Source organism: Staurois parvus, unplaced genomic scaffold, assembly GCF_062004578.1.
Source record: "Staurois parvus isolate SC_StPar_1 unplaced genomic scaffold, SC_StPar_1.0 ptg000155l, whole genome shotgun sequence".
Lineage (NCBI taxonomy): Eukaryota > Metazoa > Chordata > Amphibia > Anura > Ranidae > Staurois > Staurois parvus.
In genome coordinates this window covers 389,382-401,427 of record NW_028317951.1, presented here as the reverse complement: position 1 = coordinate 401,427, position 12,046 = coordinate 389,382, and the positions used below count along the sequence as shown (strand labels likewise).

The window sequence follows — 12,046 nt, the reverse complement described above, 5'->3', positions numbered from 1 at the left end:
GAGATCGCATACCTACCTGTGAAACAGCCAACAAATGGGAACACCTATCTGTCATATCTCATGAAATGTCCCCGCTGAAGGAATTTGGTGTTGGACTGTTGATAGGCTACGACTGTCCCGAGGCCTTGGTGCTACGAAAGATAATCGCAGGAGGAAAGGGTGAACCCTACGCAGTCCAAACTGATCTAGGATGGGGTGTTGTTGGAGGAAAACGACAGATTGCAGATTCAGGACAGGTGACAGGATTGTGTCATAGAATATCTGTCCAAGAGTTACCAACTGTAAGTCCAGCGAAAGTACTCAAAATTCTAGAATCCGACTTTGCAGACGTAAGTTGTAATGAAAAGAGTGTCTCCCAAGAGGACATAAAGTTTGTACAAGTTCTAGAAGATAATATTCAGCAAAATCAACAAGGTTATCTTGAAATGCCCCTACCTTTTAGAGAACGACCTCATCTGCCAAATAACAGAGATCTTGCCCTGGCAAGATTGAAAAGCTTAAAGAAAAGGATGGGAAGAGATCCCAAACTGAAAGACGATTATTTGAAATTCATGAAAGAAATCCTCAAAGAAGGGCACGCAGAGAAAGTTGATGGTCAGCCTAAAAATGGAGAAGTGTGGTACATCCCACATCAAGGTGTCTATCACCCAAAGAAACCGGATAAGATCAGAGTAGTTTTTGATTGCTCAGCAAGGTACAATGATGTTGCATTGAACGATCATCTACTTAGGGACCAGATCTTACAAACACTGTACCTGGAGTACTCTGTAGATTCAGAAAGTATCCCATAGCAGTCATGTGCGACATTGAAAAGATGTTCCACCAATTTCATGTGAAGGAAGAAGATAGAGACTTCCTGAGGTTCCTATGGTGGGAAGATGGAGATACAGATACAGAGCCAGCAGAATACAGGATGAAAGTACACTTGTTTGGAGCAGCATCATCCCCAGGTTGTGCTAATTATGGTATGAAGTATCTGGCCAATCAGAATGAAAAGGATTGTCCATCAGCAGCAAATTTTTTGAAGAAAAACTTTTATGTAGATGATGGTCTTATAAGCCTAGAATCCTCAAAATCGGCAATTCAATTGGTGAGAGAGAGCCAAGAGTTATGCGCAAAAGGAAACCTGCGTCTTCACAAATTCATCTCAAACAACAGAGAGGTACTAGAATCCATCAGTGACTCCGAACGTGCATCAACAATAAAGAATGTGGATCTTAACTATGATCCTCTTCCAGTTCAGAATGTACTCAGATTGGGATGGAATGTAGAAAACGACAATTTTTTCTTTGAAATATCCATGGAAGAGAAAGTTCCAACTAGACGTACCATTCTTTCCACAGTAGCCTCAATATATGATCCGTTGGGATTCTTATCACCAGTAATCCTCAGAGCAAAAGAAATATTGCAAGAATTATGCAGACAGAAGTTGGGATGGGACGAACCCATACCTGCAGGCTTGAGGCCAAGGTGGGAGAGTTGGATAAGAGACTTGCAAAATTTGAAAGAAATTCGGATACCCAGATGTTTTGTACCTCCTGATTTTGGAAAGTACAAGAAAATAGAACTTCATCACTTTTCAGATGCCAGTAGTCATGGTTATGGTCAGTGCTTCTACATCAGAGCAATAGGAGAAGAAAAGATACACTGTGCCCTAGTTATGGGAAAGGCCAGAGTAGCACCCAACAATATTCAGACAATACCAAGACTCGAACTAACGGCAGCCGTCATTTCAGCATCAGTAAGTCAGTTTCTGAAAGAAGAATTGGAATTGAAAATAGATGAAGAGCATTTTTGGACGGACTCACAAGTTGTCCTAGGTTACATAAACAATGAAGCTCGAAGATTCCACACTTTTGTCGCTAACAGAGTTCAAAAAATTCGGAAAACAACGAATCCAGAACATTGGCACTATGTTGAGACGAAGCAAAACCCGGCAGATCATGCTTCAAGAGGCCTAAATGTAACAGAATTGAAGAATTCAAACTGTTTCACTGGTCCAGAGTTCCTTTGGGAAAGGGAAATCATACCCAATGAAGGTTATACAGAACTGTCTATGGGTGATCCAGAAGTAAAGGTAGTTCAAACATTGAGCACTGCCGCCAAGTGTCAAGATGACATACTTGAACGACTAGCCAGATGTTCAAAGTGGAATACAGTCATAAACATTGTAGCTCGAATTCAACGCTTAGCAAAAGGAATCAGAAAGAAGGAATCGTTGAATGTAGAGGAAAGAGTGAAAGCTGAAGAAACGGTTATAAGACTCATTCATCAAAGATTCTATAGTGAAGAATTGAAGAGACTTAGTCAAGAACCTAAGAGACTTCCAAACAACCACCCATTGTACAAGCTTAATCTTATTCTACAGGATGGTATACTGAAGGTGGGAGGGAGGCTGGAAAATGCGTCGCTACCTAACAGAGTTAAGCATCCAGCAATTCTACCCAAAAATTCTACCTTCACAAGATTGATTATCAATCACTACCACAACAAATCCTTGCATCAAGGAAGAAGCTTTACTCAAAGCTGTTTGAGAGAAGGTGGTTACTGGATAGTGAAAGGAAGCAAAGTTATAGCAAAGTACATAAGCAAATGTGTAATCTGTAGAAAGGCACGTAGACCTACAGAAGAACAAAGAATGGCTGATCTACCAGCTGATCGTGTAAACCCATCACCACCATTTCTTTATAGCGGAATGGATTGCTTCGGCCCATTTATCACCAAACAAAACCGCAAGGAGTACAAGAGATATGGTCTGATATTTACATGTCTAAGCTCCAGAGCAATTCACCTGGAAATGTTGGAAGATATGTCAACCGACGCCTTTATCAACGCCTTAAGATGTTTCATAGCCATTAGAGGTACTGTCAGAGAACTTAGATCTGACCAAGGATCTAATTTTGTTGGAGCAAAGAATGAATTGAACACGGTTCTAAAAGAGATTGATAAAGAGAAAGTAACTGAGTACTTGTTAGAGAAACAGTATGATTTTCACATGAATGCTCCACATGCAAGCCATACAGGCGGAGTCTGGGAGAGGCAAATCAGAACTGTAAGAAACGTACTAAGTTCAGTTTTGAAAAAGAACGCCGGAAGATTAGATGATGCTTCACTTAGGACACTATTCTATGAAGTAATGTCTATTGTTAACAGTCGTCCACTTTAGTCAACAACATCAACGACCCAACAAGCTTGGAACCTCTAACGCCCAACCATCTACTTCACCTTAAGTCTGATTACATACAGCCACCACCTGGCAACTTCACCAAAGAGGATTTATACGCAAGGAAAAGATGGCGAAGAGTTCAATATCTATCAGAGCAGTTTTGCAATAGATGGAGCAAAGAGTACTTAGCTCATCTCATACTAAGAAGTAAATGGCAAACGCCTAGAAGAAATGTTCATGTTGATGACATAGTGTTAGTAAAGGAAGACGACTTACCTAGAAGTCAATGTTAATTGGCCAAAGTCCTAGAAGCTCAAAAGGACGAAGAAGGACTAGTAAGAAGAGTATTGTTACAAATGGGAGACTCAAAACTGGACAAAAAGGGAAAACGTCTTACAACTCCACTCAAGTTGGAACGTCCAATACAAAAGTTAGTTGTTCTGCTTGAGAGTAACAAAGACACTTGAGAGTTGAGAAACTGATGGAAAATTCCTCGAATTCATGTTCGAATCCTATTACTGGGAACATAGAATTATAGGTAATTTTGGTGGGAGTGTAGCTAGCCAGCTAAGACCAGTCCTAGGTTGTTAATATGGTTCACATATATGTGTATACCAACCTGCCAATAACCTCAGTATAGTATATGTGTGCATATGTTAAAGCCAAAAGCAAAATCATTGCTGTAATTTATGTCTTTGATTGTTATATGACATTTATATATTCATTGTGTTAGCAGAAGCAGAAAAGGAAAATATGCCTTTAAGAGTTAGTTAAAGATGAGCCAATCACAGACAGCCTTACACTGTACAGAGCCTTAACCAATCCCAGCCAGTTTCACATCTATGCCTGTGTAAAACTCCCTGCTAGGATTTTCTACAGACACATGCTCACCAGACAGAGGAGGAAACAGACAGTTCCAATCAGAAAGCTTTATGGAGACAGAGAAGGCCAAATAGGTATTTAATGCACTTGTGTGTTCCTATATTGTTTGGCAGTGCAGGTAGATCTGTGTGTTGAAACTGTTGTGTGTGTTTTACTTGTAGTTCCACCGAATTTTACGAATATATCGAATGAACGAATTTACCGAATCTAACAAATTTATCAAGCTATCAAATCAAACCACTGTAATATAAAGAAATAAGCTACTGTATGATAAATGAAACAAGCCATTGTAAGCAGTTATATGAAGAAGATTGAAGTTATTAAAGAAGTTAACTAAAGTATTCGGTGTGCTCTTTAAACCTACTGCATCCATAGAGCGGCATTGGAGGAATTACAGAGTAAAGTCAGTCTAATTAAACAAAGAAACAGCAATTGCATAATTTTTCTAATGCCACAGCGCACAAGGCACCAAAGGGTGCTGCGCCTGCCACACTCACCCCTGCTCTCTGCTCACAGGATTTGATTGACAGCAGCAGTCGCCAATGGCTCCCGCTGCAACCTCTGTGAGCAGAGGGAGCGCACAGACGGGGACAGTGCTGAATCTAGATCGGGCTCAGAACAGTATACAGGAACATTTTTTATCCTAAGGCAGTGAATTATTATTATTTGTTATACACGATTTATATAGCGCCAACAGTTTGTGCAGTGCTGTACAAAATGAAGGTAGACATAACAGTTACAATACAATTTGGTACAAGAGAAAAAATTGGGCCCTGCTCGTTGGAGCTTACAATCTAGGAGATGCATTCAGGTAAAAAACATCCAACCTTTAGAACCACTTTAAGGTTTCCAACTCCAAAGTATCCTGAGCATTACATTAGGAAAAGATGTCCTTGTGCTGATGACAAAATTGGCTTTGCCATAACTACTGCAGCTATTAGTATTTTACTGTGTATTATGGTAGTTGTAAACAGGGGCGGACTGACCATTTGGAAACTTGGGCACTGCCCGAGGGTCTGGGGTCAGTAGGGGGCCCCATGAGATGCCCCTGGTACCTTTTTCATAGGCTTTTTTGAGTTTGGGCAAGGACACAGGGGCCCCCTGATCCCCTATTGCCCGGGGGCCCCATGATTTGTCAGTCTGCCCCATGTTGTAAACCTTATTTTTGAAAGAGTTGTTCATTAGAGAGTTTTAGTTCTCAGAGGTGGAATCAGTTAGAATTTAATGTCCAAACGTTAGACCAATGTACGATTGTATGATAAATAATAATTGGTTGTTATGGGTTACTGCAGTTACAAGCACTGAAGTGTTGGTCTTTTTTCTGTATTCTTGTTGAGGGTTGCAATGTCATAGAGTAGCCTCTGATGTAAGGAGATTGGTCCATACTCTGGCTGAAGATTTGTGAGCAGCAGGATTCCTTCTGAATTAGGCAGATTTGCAGATAACAGACATGTTGCAACTCTTTTTCCTATGTGTCAGGTTACCTGATTTGCTTGTTATTGATTGCATATAAATAAACATGAAACTGGTCCCCCTGATATGTGAACTAATAAAAGTTCAGATATTTGCACAATTTAGGCAAACTAATAAAGTATGGTTACACATTATAGTACAGGTAATCCTCATACTTTCTTTCAAAACTGCAAAATGTTCTATTGCATAATATGAAAGACAGCAGAGGTATCTTTGAGGATTCTCCACATTGTCTTTCATAAACTTAGAGAACCTCTACAAAATTACTCACTCAGACCATGGGTCAAAAAAGAAAGTTGGGGGACTGCACTACCAAAATATGAACATGTTAAAATACAGGTGGAGTGCCCTGCCCTAATTTGGCTAAAGTTGATTTTTGTCTCTGCTGTACTCAGTATAGTAGAAATCTATTTTCTCAGCCTGGGCAGGTTTCCCTGTTGGTGGTTGATTGCTCCTGTCTGCCTCTGGAACAAATTTCCAGAAATAGAATAGGAGGGTCAGCCACTGAGTTATGAATATTTATCTGACCTCATCCAATCCCTGGTAGGGGGCACTCTGGGAGAAGATAAATGTTTGGGGAGCTTGTTTAGAAAGGGATTCTCCTGGGGCTACTGCCTCTGAGAGACAGCCACTGTGCTGAAGAGCTGTTGTTAGGCATGTGCTTGCCTGAGGACCTGGAAGATCATGGACTGGGAGATACTGGAGGACATCACCTGTGGAAGCTGGGTTGGAGAAGTACATTTTCTCTCAATGAAGAGTAACACATGGAAACTGGGTGGACAAAAAATGTCTTTGGACATTGTGAGTAGGACCTTGACCTAGGACTCCAGGTGTTCAGGTGCTGTGAGGGTTAATGCCAGAGACTTTTTATAAGGACTAGGGCTGCTCATACAGGGTCTTAGATTAGTCGGCTATCCCCTCTACATCCAACATGCAACAAAGGCTACAGTGAAAGGAGTGTTGCTCAATAATCTGTTCTCCTGTATCTGTTTGAGTTTTGGAGTATCCTGCTCCCTTATTCCTCTCCCCTGTTAGAACCACTGCAATAAATCTACACAAAAACTGAGCCTGTTTATGTCAGTGTGCATGGAGCTGGTGTCTGGGTGCTACCCAGGATACTATAAGGACCCTTTTAAAATTACTGACAAATAGGCTGATCTGGATAGAGATAAGATTTAAAAGTTCCATATTTACTTTTATTGTCAACTATGCTATTATATTCTCATTGCAGCTCAGCTCCCCTGTAAGATGCTGGAACCAATTTAACCTGGACTTGTTTAAAGAGTATCCTCCTCCAAAGCCATCAGTTCACACATGACCCTGTTGAATCTACAGCTTTAGAAATGTGAAAGGGTAAATATTCAGGGCATACTTACAGCTCTGGAATGAATTACTCCTCTTTATTTTTTTGTATCCGGTAATAATGATCTGACATTTAAAGAAAGAAAAACTTATTCATTACTTTAGGAAATAATAGTGCTCCCAATGGTGTTAGGAATTAGACCACAGTAAAACAGTCAATGTTGGTTAATGTTTACCAATATATTTGTCTGAGGTGGAACTTGGCTTCCTTTTGAAATGGTGAGTTTATATTATAATCTGGTTTCTGCTAACTACACAGAAAATGGCTTATATTGTATTGAACATACTATATCTTCTGAATCTAATGTTGGCTATAAACAAGACAAATGTAACCACTACCTTCAGTTTGATAAGATACCAAACAGATTAAGAGAAGCTACCGCTAATGGTTTTGATCTAAACCATGAAAAGTATCAGAAGCATTGGGGAGCAGTTGCCCTGATATGATTGGTCATTTTTGCATGTGTATGACCAACATAATGGCCATGTTACACCAACTCAGAGGCGGACTGACAATTCATGGGGCCCCTGGTGAATAGGGGATCATAGGGCCCCTGTGTCCTCACCCACACTCAAACCACACCCAAAAAAGCCTATGAAAGGTACTAGGGGCATCTCATGGGGCCCCCTACTGACCCTGGGCCCTCGGGCAGTGCCGAGTGCCCAAATGGTCAGTCCGCCCCTGCACCAGCTTCTCTTTGATAGAAAATTGTAGGCGTAATTTTCTCTTGGGCTTTATAATTAGCATCACAGTTGCTGTACTTAATGGGTACATTATATATTTATGTATCTAAAAGGAGGTCAGACCATAAGTTTCTCATTTTTTGTTGGTGTGCCTGTCCGATCTGGGATCCTAAAGTAAAACCGTGTGTAGGCAGAGGAAGCTGTGTCCCTTGAAGCATTTTTGAGTTCAGGTGCCTTTCTTGAAAAAGATAAGCATGAAGATCTGGTGAGTGCTGTGGTTGCGCTGGTGGAAGGGGAGCACAATGGATTTACTGCATGAAGGGAATAGATATATGGTAGAAGTTATTTATTTGCACTGAGGAATTTAAATAGACATTTTATTGTGAAGCCTAATGGACATTTAGTATATGTTTGGACACTTTAATGTCTTTATGTCTGATTTGTTCTGATGCACTATTATTGTGAAGTTCTTTTGGACTTTTCATGGACACTTTAGTTTCATTCATTTGCAGCATTGGTGTACATTTATTTATGACACATTTTTTAATGGGAACACGTGTACAATTTTTGGTTTGGTCACTGTTAGGCGAGTTTGAAATTCATAGTGTTGTGCTTGACGATGTATAGACTTCACTGGTATTTGCTAGTGTATGCAGTGCAGGCGGTAGAAGTACATAATGACCTAGAGCGCAGAGATCAGGAGTGCATAAGACATAGAGCACAGGGTTCAGGAGTATGTAATGCACAGACTTCAGGGGTCAGGAATGTATATTACACAGAGTACAGAAGTCAGGCTATATAATGCACAGAGCCTAGGGACCAGGGTATGTTAGCACACAGGGTATAGGGGTTAGGAGAGCATAATGCACAAGTAGACAAAGTACAAAAAAAAATTACCTCCCTCCCTAAGCCAAAATTACCTTTCCAGTATAGATCCCCCCAGTACAGATCCCCCCAGTACAAACCCCCCACCCCTGCCCAGTGCAGCTCTCACACCCCATGAATCCACTCACCAAACAAGGCAGTTCAGAACAAGCTTAGGGAAGTCCTCCTCAGCTGGGCCATGTGATCAGAGCTGAGGAGGAGCTGAGGAGAGCCTCTAAACTGCCACTGCCTGTCTCTCAGTCTCGGCAGGCAGCAGCAGCAATGCTTGGGGTGGGCAACAAATGTCAACCTGACAGTCACTGTGTTAGCGATAGTTGCAGCTCCATAGTCATTCTGGAGGAAGTTCAAACCCCCATAAATCCTCCTTACCTATATATCTGCAGCCATACTGTATGTGAATGTTGAATAATCTGACCAAAAATTCAGGTAAATGTTTCCTTATTTATGTAGGCTTCCCCCAATGCCTCACAAAATCCCATTTGAATAACCAATTGATCAGCTGACTCTTAGAGAACTTCGTCTCTGCCCACTCCATAAGAGTAAACATGGAAGTTCACTTAATGCATGTTTGTTGAATAGTTCATAAGAACAATCGTTTGGTGGCTGGATCAGGAATATACAGCTAGTGACCAAAGGTCTGTAAGCACTTTCAAGAACACATTTAGTCTTGTGTGTTGTAGTGCCATTCATTAAGAATGGAATCCCAAAGAACAGTGAGAGTAGGAGGCAATGCAGCCATGCTACAGTGCACCACAATGCACATGCCATGTGTTATAATGTGCTACAATAAATGTGTTCAGGAGAGCAGAAATTGCAACCTATATTTCCTACATTATATGCTGCCTCTCTTATTTTGTATTTGGAACATCCTTGTTAGGTTCTCTGTGATACTGTGGTGTTGATTTGCTAAAACTGGAGAGTGCAAAATCTGGTTCAGCTGTGCATGGCAGCCAATAAGCTTTTAACTACAGTTTGTTCAATTAAGTTTTCACAAAAGAAAATGGAAGCTGATTGGTTTCTCTGCAGAGCTGCACCAGGTTTTGCACTTTTATTAAATCAACCCCTTTGCGACTGGGTCCACGCAGTATGCTAGATCAATGGCAGAGAAACAGGAGGTACAGATGTGACAGCACCACTGTTGCCCCCCCCTTCTCACAAATACCGGTCTAAAGCTGCTGCCAGCCATCCCTTATAACACAATGCATAACAAACATTCAAAATGCAGTTGATGTACTCTAAATGTGGTTTGAGTCATCTGGAGAGTGTAGCTAAATAATCCCACGGGCTGTTTTACAATGTACTTGATCTTTGCCTGTAAATATTTTATGGGCATGTTGACAGCTAATGTGACAGTAATTTTTGTGCTTCTCTGTGTCACCATCTGGACCAGTTATAGAATATGGAATTACCATTACTATAAGATTCTCCTAAGGCAATTTATTTGGTTATGGGATGATGGTCCAAAAATATATGAATATCAATGTTATCGTAGAAGATCCTCTAATGTAAATTTGTTGGTTTGATTGGGGTCAAATAGTTTGCTATCCTGTATTATCAGAGCTGTTAACATAGAGAACATTTACATTAGCAGTAAACAACTAGAACAACATACATCGCAATTAACATTTGTACCATTATTACAATGATAGGCCTAAAGATGGCCATACATGTAAAGACTAGTTTAATCAACCAGACATCGGTACTTCAGTCTTTGGCACGTGTCCACAGACAAATATAAAAGGCAGACAAAGATGGAGCCGCTCAACTTCAAAAGTACGCAGGGCCAAACACGTGACACCATCACGCACACTGGCAGGAATTTGGCAGTGCTCAATTACTGCCTGTGTTTGTCTCTTTAATGCAAGTACATTACTTTATTAAACGCGTATGGCATTAAACTTGCTGCACTATGGTGGTCGCTTCCTGCACATTTATACAGGATCATACTATGAATTGTATGCACCATTAGTACCTTTTATGGTTTGATACCATTGTAAGTTAAAACTTTGATATATACACATTGGCACTTGGAAATGTGATTTTTTACCCACTTGAGCCCCTGAGGATTTACCCCCCTTAATGACCAGGCCTCTTTTTGCTACTTGGCGCTGCACTAATTCAACTGATAATTGCGCGGTCATGCAATGCTGCACCTAAACGAAATTTACGGCCTTTTTTTCACACAAATAGAGCTTTCTTTCGGTGGTATTTGATCACCTGTGCGCTTTTTATTTTTCACGCTATAAACAAAAAAATACCAAATATTTTGAAGAAAAACAATATTTTTTACTTTCAGCTATAAAAAATATATAGTAAACTCAAAGTTAGTTATAAATTTAGACCAAAATGTATTTTGATACATGTTTTTGTTAAAAAAAATCCCAATAAGTGTATATTGATTGCTTTGTGTGAAAGTTATAGCGTCTACAAACTATGGTATAGATACTGCAACTTACGACATTTTTTTGCTATACAGCGCTGCGCTAGTTTAACGGACAATTGCGTGGTCATGCAATATGGTACATAAATGAAATTTATGTCCTTTTTTTAACACAAATAGAGCATTCTTTTGGTGGTATTTGATCACCTGTGCACTTTTTATTTTTGGCGCTATAACCAGAAAAGATTTTGAAGAAAAAATTTTTTTTTGAAAAAAACAATATTTTCTCATTTTGGTCATAAAAAATATCTAAAAAAACTAAGATTTCGTCATAAATTTAGGCCAAAATGTATTCTGCTACATGTTTTTGGTTAAAAAAATTCCAATAAGTGTATATTGATTGCTTTTTGTGAAAGTTATAGCGTCTACAAACTATGGTATAGATAATGGAATTTACACAGCTTTTACTTTCTGACTGCCCATCATATTTCTTGAGGTGCTAAAATACCAGAATAGTACTAACACCCTCAAATGACCCCTTTTCGGAAAGTAGACACCCTAAGCTATCTGTTGATAGGCATATTGAGTCCATGGAAGATTTATTTTTTTTCCACAAGTTTCTGGAAAATGACAAAAACTTTTTTTTTTTACACAAAGTTGTCATTTAAATGATTTATTTCTCGCACAAGCCATGGGTATATGTGGAATTACACCCCAAAATACATTCTGCTACTTCTACTGAGTATAGGGATACCACATGTGTGAGACTTTTTGGGAGCCTAGCCAAATACAGGAGCCTGAAATCCAATGACCACTTTGAAAGCCTGAAGGTGCGTAACTTCCTCATTACACTTCCTCACTACCTATCACAGTTTTGAAGGCCCTGACATGCCAGGATATCCCCAACCCCCCCCCCCCAAATGACCCCTTTCTAGAAAGTAGACACCCCAAGGAATTTAAAAAGAGGCATGGTGAATATTTTGCAGATCTCATTTTTTTCTCACAAGGTTTTGAATTATAAAAAAAATAGAAAAAATACGTTTTTGTTTTTTTTCTTCATTTTCCAAAAACTTGTGGCAACAAATGAGATCTGCAAAATACTTACCATGCTTTTTATCAAATTCCTTGGGGCGTCTACTTTCCAAAAAGGGGAAATTTGGGGGGGTTAGGTGCTATCCTGGCATTTCATGGCCTCCGAAACTGTGATAGTGTGA

At 39.9% G+C, this 12,046-nt stretch overlaps 1 protein-coding gene across 1 annotated transcript in view; it reads right to left on the bottom strand.

Moving 5' to 3' along the window:
- KCNAB1 (potassium voltage-gated channel subfamily A regulatory beta subunit 1) overlaps positions 1 to 12,046 on the bottom strand; it is a 420,463-nt gene that overhangs the window by 302,358 nt on the left and 106,059 nt on the right. The gene's annotated exons all lie outside the window — the stretch shown is intronic.